Consider the following 11,336-nt stretch of genomic DNA (forward strand, 5'->3'; position numbering starts at 1 on the left):
GACACGTCCCTTTGGATGTGTCACTTCTCACGTCTGTATATTTTGCTTCCAAGGATCCAGAAATTCTTGTGATTGTTTTTAAGGCTTTCTGAAGGTCTTTTAAAGGTTTTCGTTGGACATTGACTGCTCCTTGTACTTGACCATTTTCAGAGGCTTTTGTTTCTTAGGTTGCTCAACACGGACCTATGACTCATTCGGGCATGAAAAAGGCACCTAACTCAGAGGCTGCACCAGTGCTGTGTATACACATAACAGATAACTTGGCAAAGAAACAATTCTGAATTGTATTTTAAATTGTAAAATTGTAATTTATGCACTTTGTTACTGGCAGCCTGTTGTGAAATCATATAATTGGTTCCCATATTTGTAGTTGAATTATTTTTAAAAACCCAAAGATGACAGTTTGACAGGCATAAAAATTGCATTTTTGCACCAACAAAGTGAATCCCATACAGCTGTTAGCCGAACATTTGGTCACTCCGGAGGTCAACATCCAGAAAGCAGAAGATCTATGGAGGAGAGGCACACTTGCGCTTTTATTCCACTATTACCTACTCAGCTCGACTTGACTTGGTTTCAGTCATTTTCTATTACAATTAAGTATAACTTACTGTGCAAGGAATCATTATAGACCTCATGGCTGAAAGTGTGGCCACATGTTTGTGATACAAACACAAGACTACAATGGAGGACGTTGGGGGGGATGGCATACCTGCTGCTCACTCTATGGCTTTTTGTCAGTCTCGGGAGGACTGTTGGGTTTTGTGTGGGTTTCAAAAAAAGGGGGGGTTGATTTTTCATGAAGGAGATGCTCTCATGACTCATCGAGTGACGCTAATGATTGGCCAATCAGTTGCATGCAGTCTGTTGATGTCACATTTTTGGAACAAATTTTCAGATTGCTTGGAATCCCGGCTGAGGAGTTACTTAAAAAAAAACAAACCTGGTACCAGGTATATTACCTAATGGAAAACCCCTAAAAACTGAGTTGAATTGAGCCGACCCGAGTAGCTACTAGTGAAAAAGGCCAATAGTGTCAGCAAAGACTAACCTCAACCATGAACTGCTCCTTGCATGGTATGATCTTCGCTTCAAGGTCATACAAGGTCAACAGTGGCATGGTGCTGGGCTTATGGTCTGCGCATTGGTTATGCTGTACACCAACTCTGACCGAGTTGCCCTGACAGCTTAGTTTAAGGTAGATTAATGCACATTAGATATGCGCTGCCTCCCAGTGTTATTCCAGCCAAGGACAAAAAAGGTCAGGAAAATAGTATAAACTGGTATATTTTATTATAAAAGAAAATATTCCTGTTGAATACAAACACACCAAAAATGTTTAATAAAAAAACAATGTCCTCTGTGCATGTGTGTGTGTGAGAGAGAGAGAGAAAGCACATGATTGTGTGTGTCATAATGTTTTTGGACCATCTTTATTCTGATGACAAGACGGCACGCCAATTTACATAATTCCCACAACCTCCCTACTTCATCCCCTCCGCAAGATAATGAGGTGTTGCCATGGACATACAAATTAAACAGAGTGCTGCACACTCACCCAATCAGGAGTACAGAGGAATGTACACATCAAACATACACACACACACACACACACACACACACACACACACACACACACACACACAGACACAAACTAGCACCTAAAAATGGATGACAAGGGAGAACTCACAACACAAACTTCAGAGACTAGCCTGAATCTCTTCTATCTCTCTAAAATCAGGAAGGAGGACACGTTGTACCTCAAAACTTGTGTATGTGGGAAAGAGCAGCCTGAGCAAAGAGTTGTGCTCTGTAAGAGCGCACACTGCCCCTCTCTCACTCTCTCACACTCACACAAAACCATAAATAAGGTGTCTAGACAGCACAGTTGTCAGTCTGCCCTCTGGTGTGTTGAACATACAAATCAACAAAGTGACAAAAGACGGGGGGGTTAATACATATGCATGATGTGTGCACTCCTTCAGGAAAGACTGATTCATCCGATTACCTCGCCTTGCTGGGCCTTACACACACACCTAAAGGTATTTAAACAGTCACCTACTATTTTCAACTCTCTTCCTCTTCCTTTCACGTGCATTTTTCAAACCATATTCTGCCTTTAGAAGAGTGCAAGCAGCGATCAACATCGGTGGCTATTCTAAACTTTTAGGTCAATATGCTCAAGAAGTTGTTCCTGTGTGCTCGGAAAAAGAAATGTACATTTAAGCATTCAATAAAAGCTCCAAAGCAACTGATATCTTAACCATGAGGAGATATCATTTTGCATTAACTTTTTGATTCCTCCACTGAGCATCTACTGGTTCTAGTTTGTTATAATAAAACAAATTCAGCATTTCCACTCGTCATCACTGAGCTGTGAATATTCGAAGGCATCCTGAGAGCAAAACAGAAGCATTTTCATTAATTAAACCACGATATTCAATCATTTTTAAAGCAGCTTCAGTAACTCTGCATATCTGGGCTCAGTTTTCTGCATTTCTGTTTATATCAAAGCCCATGAACACATGACGTTAAGTAGCATTAACACAACAGGGGTGGGAAAATAGTTCCAGTTTGCAAGTGTACCATGAATAAAAAAGCTCTTTCACAAAGCAAACTTGTGCAACTTTGAAAAACTTCAGCAGGTATTTATTACTGATGGGATGAAGCATGCAAAACAACATGTATTCTACATGCACTGCTCACATAATCACACACTCTTGAATCAAAAGTGAGACCTTTGCACTGAAGAGGTGGGATTTAAATCTCTTATTTAACTCAACCGGGCAACACCAGCTCTCGGCCAAGAAACACACACACACACACACACACACACACACACACACACACACACACACACACACACACACACACACACACACACACACACACACACACACACAGTCTGGGTAGCCTGAGACTCTCATTGTTATTCTGCACACAGCTCTGGTCACAGATGGGGCCAGGCAGGAACGCAGACACACAAACACACACAAACACTTGCGCAAGCACAGCGAGGCACAGGACACATTATAAATGACAAATAGCATACAGGCTTTACTCACAGAAATGTGCATGTACGCATAATTGCACACAGTGTTACGCACAAATGCATTCCCCTACTGACGGCAAAATATCTGCCTTCATTAAACAGACAGAGGAAGGCACGACTAACCGCTAAAAATAGAAAGTACAGACACATCAATTGAGAACTTTTAATGAACCGCCCTGACAGCCACATGTGTATTTTTGATTTATGCTTAACCTTTCACCACCATAAATCCACGTGAAGGACAAGAGGGTCATCTAAGTGATAGTTGTTTTGGGGGTTTTTAAGCTGCAACTCTCCACTAGAGGCTGTCAAACATGATGCCAGCGACTGGAAAAAGCACAGCTTCACCGACAGGAAAGTCCTGTAATAGCTGAAAGAAACCCTCTGTGCTCCTATCTTCTGGAGGCCAGTTGATCAGCGGCAAACTGTGAGGAGTCAAAGGGCCCACTCACTGTCTGTGTGTGTGTTTGTGTGATAATGAGCCTGAGTCCTTGTGCAAAGGCACAGAATTGCTGACAGTTTTTTGGAGCAGCTGACCAACCTCTCACCCCCCAGATATCATCGGTGTTTCCTCCACAATGCTCCACTTATTCCTTTCTTTCTCGTACAAAGTTCACTTAACAGCAAACCGATTATGAATGATGTGCTTTCTTCTTGATTACGTGATCACGCACAGTAGATTAGAGCAGCTTGAGAGTTTCTGCTACTTTAAACACAGTACCATAATGCTTTGGTTTTGTTGTTTTCCTTTACTCTGGAAGGGACTAACAGACTGTATGATTGATATAAACAACATACATATTTATCTCTGCCAGACTTTTCAGATTAGATCCTGCACTATATTGTCAAAAATATCAGCCTTTACAAACATATGACCTTGAGTGAGATCACATTCTTAATCTATAGAGTTTATTATGATGTCGCCACAGCGGATGCAGATATGAGTTCCACAAGGTTTAAGAGTGTTTATGGGAATTTTTGACCAGAAGCACATTTGTGAGGTCAGACACTGATGTTGGATAAGAAACCCTGGGTCTCCAGGCTAATTCATCCCAAAGATGTTCTGTTGGGTTGAGGTCAGGAGTCTGTGCAAGCCAGTCAAGTTCTTCCACACCAAACTTGCTCATTCATGTCTTTATGGACTGTGCAGGAAGGGACCATCCCCAAACTGTTTACACAAAGTTGGGACCATGAAATTGTCTAGAATGTCTTGGTATGCTAAATGGTAAATGGCCTGTATTTGTATAGCGCTTTTACTAGTCCCTAAGGACCCCAAAGCGCTTTATACAACCAGTCATCCACCCATTCACACACTGGTGATGGCAGCTACATTGTAGCCACAGCCACCCTGGGGCGCACTGACAGAAGCGAGGCTGCCGGACACTGGCGCCACCGGGCCCTCTGACCACCACCAGTAGGCAACGGGTGAAGTGTCTTGCCCAAGGACACAACGACCAAGACTGTCTAAGCCGGGGCTCGAACCGGCAACCTTCTGATTAAAAGGCGAACTCCCAACTCTTGAGCCGTGATCGCCCCACGGCTGAGGCAAGACCAAAGTTCGTCGAGACCAAGACAAGACCAAGACCACGTAAATGTGGTCTCGAGACCAAGACCGTTCTCGAGACATCCAACTCTAACACCATAATCGTCCCTCCACCAAACCTTACACTTGGTGGAGTACCGTTCTCCTGGCAAACCCTGACTCGTCCATCAGATTGCCAGATGGAGAAGTGCGATTCTTCAATTCAGAGAACACGTCTCCACTGCTCTACAGTCCAGTGGCAGCATGCTTCACATCACTGCATCCAATGCAAAGTATCCGATGCTTTGCATTGCCCTTGATGATGTAAGGCTTGGATGCAGCTGCTCAACCATGGAAACCCATTCCATGAAGCTCTCTACATACTTTTCTTGAGCTAATTTGAAGGTCACATGAAGTGTGAGGGCACTATGCCTCAGGCGAGGCACATAGTGCTAAGCATCCGATGACCTCGCTACATGGCCTACCTGTCACAGTCTGCGCTGGCAGACCGTGTGGAAAGAGGAGGAAAAATATAATTTAACAAAAGGCGAACCGTTTATTTTTGGCTGGGAAACATGCACAAAACAAAAGGCAGATGCACACTAAGGCAAAGCTAACTAGAACTAAACTGGGAGAAACTAAATCCTAAACACATGAGACAAAGAACATAAAACCTTGAACATGATAAAACCTGAACATAAAAAACCTTGAAACATGGAGGCATGGAAACATAACATGAACTCAAAAGACAAACTGACAAAGAATAAATGAAAACTCACAGACTATATACAGACAAGAGGTGATCAGGGGAAGTGTAAACACACAGGGAAATAGCTGATACAAATGAAGATGACGCCACAGGGAAGCAAAATTAAACACAATAAACATGGAACATGAGACTGTCAAAATAAAACAGGAAGGTCGAGGACTAAGACACACAGACTTGACATGGTGATAGTTAAGGAGAGGATGAGACGGGAACACGGAAGAGAGGGAGCGAGAACAAGAGGGACACGATGGGAAAGAAAGGGAGACAAAGAAATCACTGAGACACACAAAGGGCGAGAGAGACTTAAACACAGGGGACTTGACAGACTCGCACACTGAAGACACGACACCCTAACCCACGTAATGGGGAAGACACAGACGTGGGAGGAACCTAGACAGACAAGAACTAAATAAGGAAACAGAACTCAATATCAACAGAACTCACTGAAGCCTAAACTATACAAACAACACAAAGAACATCATAATACAAAAAGGCATGAAACTCAAAATGCTGGGTCAAAAGACTCAGTCCATGACACTACCACTTCAAAGCCCTTCCACTTTGTTATAGAGCTCCTGAGAGCGACCCATTCATTCACTGACGTTTGCAGAAGCAGTCTGCATGCCTAGGTGCATGAGTTTATACACCTGTAGCCATGGAAGTGGTTTGAACACCTGAATTCAATTATTTGGATAGATGAACAAATACTTTCGGCATTATAGTTTATAAAACCTATACGTTTATGCATTGTCCTACAGGGTGACAACAATAGCCCATCATCCATTTACAGCTGAGAGGTAAAAAAAAAACACTTATTTGTATGAGCCGCTTGCCTGTATCAGGAATATCCCACACTCTTACTCCGTGTTTGCCCCATCCAACCTTGAAAGATAGGAAACTTGCTTCCTCACGCCTTAAAAAAACCCCATCTGTAGGTCAACATGATGTCCTTGTTGTCTTACCAAAGTGCACAAAATATTTATAATCTGTGTACCACTTCTGTATAAGATACATGCCATGTATTTATTAAATAAAAGTCACTTTTTTTTAAGTTAAAACTGACCTTATTCCTCATTTTTAGTCACATATAGACGAGTTCAATGACAATGTTCAAATTAAACATGGCAAGTGTTTCAAATAATGACGAATCCCACAGGTCTTTTCTACTTGGAGGTATCCTTGAAGTTAATGACTTATATTTCTAATATGATCCACAAAGACACACAGCATGAAGCAAAGGAGTCAGTTTTGTCTGTAGGCTTGATTAACTGTCTGTGTGCTGCAGTAATGATGTTTAATTCAAAATTTATGTTAAATAAATGTTGTGTTATCGGGCCACAAGTTGTACTGAAAGGAGGCGTTTTGTTGTTTAGGAGTGTGGTTTGTTTTATGTTTCTTATGATGTTGTAAGCTACTTTTGCTCGTGTTTGGTCTGTTGTTGACCCCTTGGTTCAGCCTCTGCTGTAGAGAACAAAGAAGTTATGCATTCAAAGTTGCAGTGATGCGTAAAAAACAATTTTTTTTTACATCTTTGATTATTTTTTGGTGCGTCTTCCTCTTTGCGCTGAACTCCACTGAAGTTCCCTTTTCTGCTTAAGCTGACATTTCAACCAATAAGCATTCTTCCTGCACAGCGTCGTCGCTGTGGGTCTACACACTGTTAGTTTTTTGGATTCTTCGAAATCTCTCTGCAAAGATGAAGACTTATCCAAAGTCTGTTTTAAAGGTAGGGTGGCTATAAAAGCTTGGTTTCCCACATGTAAAGGACCTATGATGGAAGTTATGGAGTTGCAAATGAGCACAACTTAGCAGGGATACATTCAGAGATGTATCCTTTCTAGTTGGCACAGTAGCTGCAATTTTGTGTTACTGCCTTCCATAAATATAGAGATTATTTATGAGGCTTAAAACGATATTAAAACTAAAATAAAACTCGACAAAGACACTGAACATTTTTCTTGGCAGTTCATTTAAAACAGCAAATTCCAGGAAAATCCTCACACTGCAGAGGCAATGAAGTATTACAAGAATTATAACATCACGCTGACTGCAAAGAGTGAATGTTTCACTTTTTTGCTTCATCTTCGATTCGCTTTGTTTCTAAAAACTATTTATTTGCATTTCTCTGCTTAGTAAAGACTCGGTCTTAATTACAAGTGAAGGCTGGCAGTGGGTCCTCTGCTCAATAGGCACATCCGTGTAACGCCACAAACAAGTGTTTACAGCTGCCGATGAACCAAAACAAGCCAATCTGTATACACCAACACACACACGGGTACGCACAGCCTGGTCTTCATCCGGCAGTGCTGGCACAGCGCCCTGAGACGTCGGCACTCATCGCGGGCACAAAGGAGGGCAGGAAGCGCAGACGAAAGACAGAAAGAAACAAAGAAAAACAGCCAAAACAAAAAGAAAAGAAGCGCAGCAGACGGCGGGACGACAGAGAACTCAAGACTGCTGAGAAATAAATGTGAAAAAAAAGAGTACCTCGGCTCTGATCCACGCCACGCTGGGAGAGGAGGAGCAGGATATTGCTCTTGATTGCTACAGGGTCCACCTGTCTGTCTGTCTGTCCGTCCTTCTGCCTGCCTGGAGCGTTGTCTGTGTGTCTGCCTGGCATCAGCACCTCTCTGTGTGTCTGATGTCTCATTTTTTATAAGCCTTTATGCGCCGGTCACTTTCCTTTTTTCCTTACATCTTAGTCTGCCACCCACTTTTTTGCTGCGTCTGTGTGAATCCTTGTGCGTCTGTCTTTTTGTCTCTCTCACCATGCTGCTCTGTTTTTGTCTTTCTCACTGTCTGATGTGTCTCTCTCTGCATATGTCAGTGTGTCTGCTTTCTTCATGCACAGATGCAGTCTCACACCCCCCATTTTTGCAGACAAACGTGCACATTTTATATTTGGCGGTTGAAAAAAAAGATGCAGTGAAGTTTGACGGTTAATAAATGCAAACGCAGATGTTGCACACATGACAGCAGCCACCTTGGAGGTCATGCAGCGGCACACAACAAGCCAACAGAAGAGGACGTCTTCTCTTATGAAAGTATTTCAGATTATCGACCGTCCTCGGTGTCCTTGCATCCCTCCATCAGAAGCTTGGACTCAAGCCAAGTCGGGCACCCCCCACCCACACCCACACGATCTCCACTGTTCAATCCCAGCATGCCTTGGCACAACACTGGGTGATTACTCTCACAGCGGTAAAACAGAAGAGATGGAAAGAAAGACAGAGAGCCTGGATCTCTGCCATGTCTTTCCTTGTAGTGAGCTAATGAAGCAAGAAATGCTTGGATAGACTTCAACCATCAACACACACACATACGGTGAGCACAACAGCCCTCGCCAGCATAGACATCATGCATATTGAGCATGTCTTTCATATTTGTTCTAACAAGAAAACCCAACATGGCGGACAACCACCAACCTGTCCAAACAGCGACTTCGTTAGCATGCCTTTGTTCTCCATAAAACTGTGTTTGGCTCCTGCTTTGATTCAAGTGCTTTTTAAAGGGAGGGTTGTTGTGCAACTAGGAAGTAAAGTTGGGGGGGGAAATAGTATTTGTTGTGTTCAGTGTGAGCATCTTTACCTGGTAATGTAGGCAAAGTAGACCAATGAGTGGAGGGGAAGCGAGTCTCTGGTCAGCTGGCTGAGAGGTTGGCTACTTGGAACTGGAGCGGGGAGAAGACAACATGTAACGGTGCAAAGACAAAGAGAGTGTCCTGTTCCAGGGATAATTCAATCCACATTTCAGATTTAATAGCAAATGATCATTCATTGTGACAGCCTTGATAAATGTTTTCAGAACTCTGCTGAAGTCCTGTGTCACGCTTCAAATGAACAGTAGGTTTAGTGATTTATTAAAACGTGCAGAAATCACATTTAAATATAGTATATAAGAAAAAAACAGAGTTTGGTACGACCACTTTTATTCTTCAACACAACCTGAGCTCTCTTAGTCAACCTTCTTCTAATTTTTTAAAGTAGTCTTCAGGAATTTATGTTAAATAAATGAGTGAAAAATAAGCCATTGTCCAAAGAAAAACTTTCAGAAAGCTGGAGAACTATTGCTCAAGACTGCACTTAAAAAATAAGAAAGTCTGGCTCCTTAGAAACTAAATATAAGGAAATAAGAGGTGGCTGAAGCGTTCTGCACAGTAATGCACAAGTGCAGAGCAACTATTTGATTTTCAGATAACGTTACAAGCACTAGAACATTCGGACAGAGGTGCCAGGTTGCACACCAAAGAGAAAGACATCTGGAAAACATGTTACACTCACATTTACAGAACTGTTTGAAGGACATGCACAAATGCTTTACTTAACCAGGAGGAGTCGCTCTTGAGAAGACTGTCCTGGACGGAGACCAGCAGGGCAATTTTTTTTCCTGCGTTTTAATAACTTGCTTGTGACTTTTCATTTTCTGCATAAGTATTGCAGATAATGCTCCACACAACGGTCAGCAATTAGCACAAATCTTTCTGACCTAAATGCACATTGGCCAACCTTTCTTAGACTGTAGCTCAGGGGTGTCAAATATACAGCCTGTGGGCCCTCCAAAATCCTGGAGGGCCCGGATATCCCAAGTTGCTGTGCGTTACTCATGGGCATAATATATGCTCTCGATCTGAGCTATTGCAAGGAACTGAAATATACTTTCGAAGTCTTTCAGAAGCTGTTGCTTGATCTTGATGGACTGAGAGCCAGTGCAAAAGTAACAAGTCTCAAGAACAGTATGTTCTAAAGATGTCACTTGTTTTGAGCACTAAGAAATTTTATTCAGATTGTGTTGCTTTGTATTTGGAAGTCCACTGGGAAAAAATGATAGTGTGGATAAAAAATGGAAGACACTAATTTTTTTCTATCTAGTTATTTTTAGATGTTATATTCAAGAAATGTGTCTTGACAGTTGTTGTACTACCCTGTCCTTAACACTTATCCTGCATTTAATCCTCAAAGAGATGTGCTGATGAATGAACCAGCATTATGTTAAACATGTTGACTCTGTTTCAAAAATTGTTAACCATTTTGAGTCCTGTATGTGTAAAATTAATCCTAAATGTGTTTACTGCATGAAAGTTTGAACACTGAAAGTTAACATTTACTGAACACTTAGTACAAATGTTTTCTAAGTGGATTTCTGGTTTATTTTCACTGTTTAAATATAAGGTGTTGAATTGCCTAAAGTAAAATATAAATTGTACAAACTGTACAAACAATAAAAAAGTTAATTGCTTAAAAATGTTGAATTCATTCAATTCTTAAAAGCTAGTACAATAATAAAAACAAGAAAAAGCTAAAATTATGATGATAATGAAGAAAATCAGCTACTTAATATTTTAAATGATGAACTTAAAAAAAATGTTTTCGTAACTACTATCATTAATTACATAACACTTAAAAAACAGTTTTGAATAATATGGAAAAAAGTTGGAGAAACATAAATTTTTTGAGTAAACAAAAACATGTTTTTAAGTTACCAATTATTAAGTATATGGTAATTAAAATTACCTTTACTTATAGAGGAAAAGTTCATTCCTCTAACTCAATGTAGTTTGTTGGTTCAACGTAATTTCTACACAAGTTATCTTAACGCAAAAAGATTAATGGAAACTGTTGCGTTAATTTTTTTTGTTAAGCTTAAACAATAGTTTTTAGAGTGTGGGAGCCGGAACATGCCCAACGATTTGTCTAACCCGACCCATGTGACCCATTGTAATGTATGAAACATTTCAACATGAGGGGAAATGTCTGAGCATTTCTAACTGAGACTAGTTGTTTGAATCATTAAGACATGAAATACCAGATGTTTAGTTTCAAAAGATCTACATGTGAAATGTTTGTACCTTTCAAATGTGGTTTGATGGTCAATTAATTCAATTCATTTAGATTTTTAAAAAAGTTGATTCAAAATTTACTTGAAATATATCCACCACCTGTTTTCTTACTCGATCGCTGAACAAGAAATAATGCTTTTGTTTGTCTGGCAAATTT

This window comes from Maylandia zebra, linkage group LG4, assembly GCF_041146795.1.
Source record: "Maylandia zebra isolate NMK-2024a linkage group LG4, Mzebra_GT3a, whole genome shotgun sequence".
Lineage (NCBI taxonomy): Eukaryota > Metazoa > Chordata > Actinopteri > Cichliformes > Cichlidae > Maylandia > Maylandia zebra.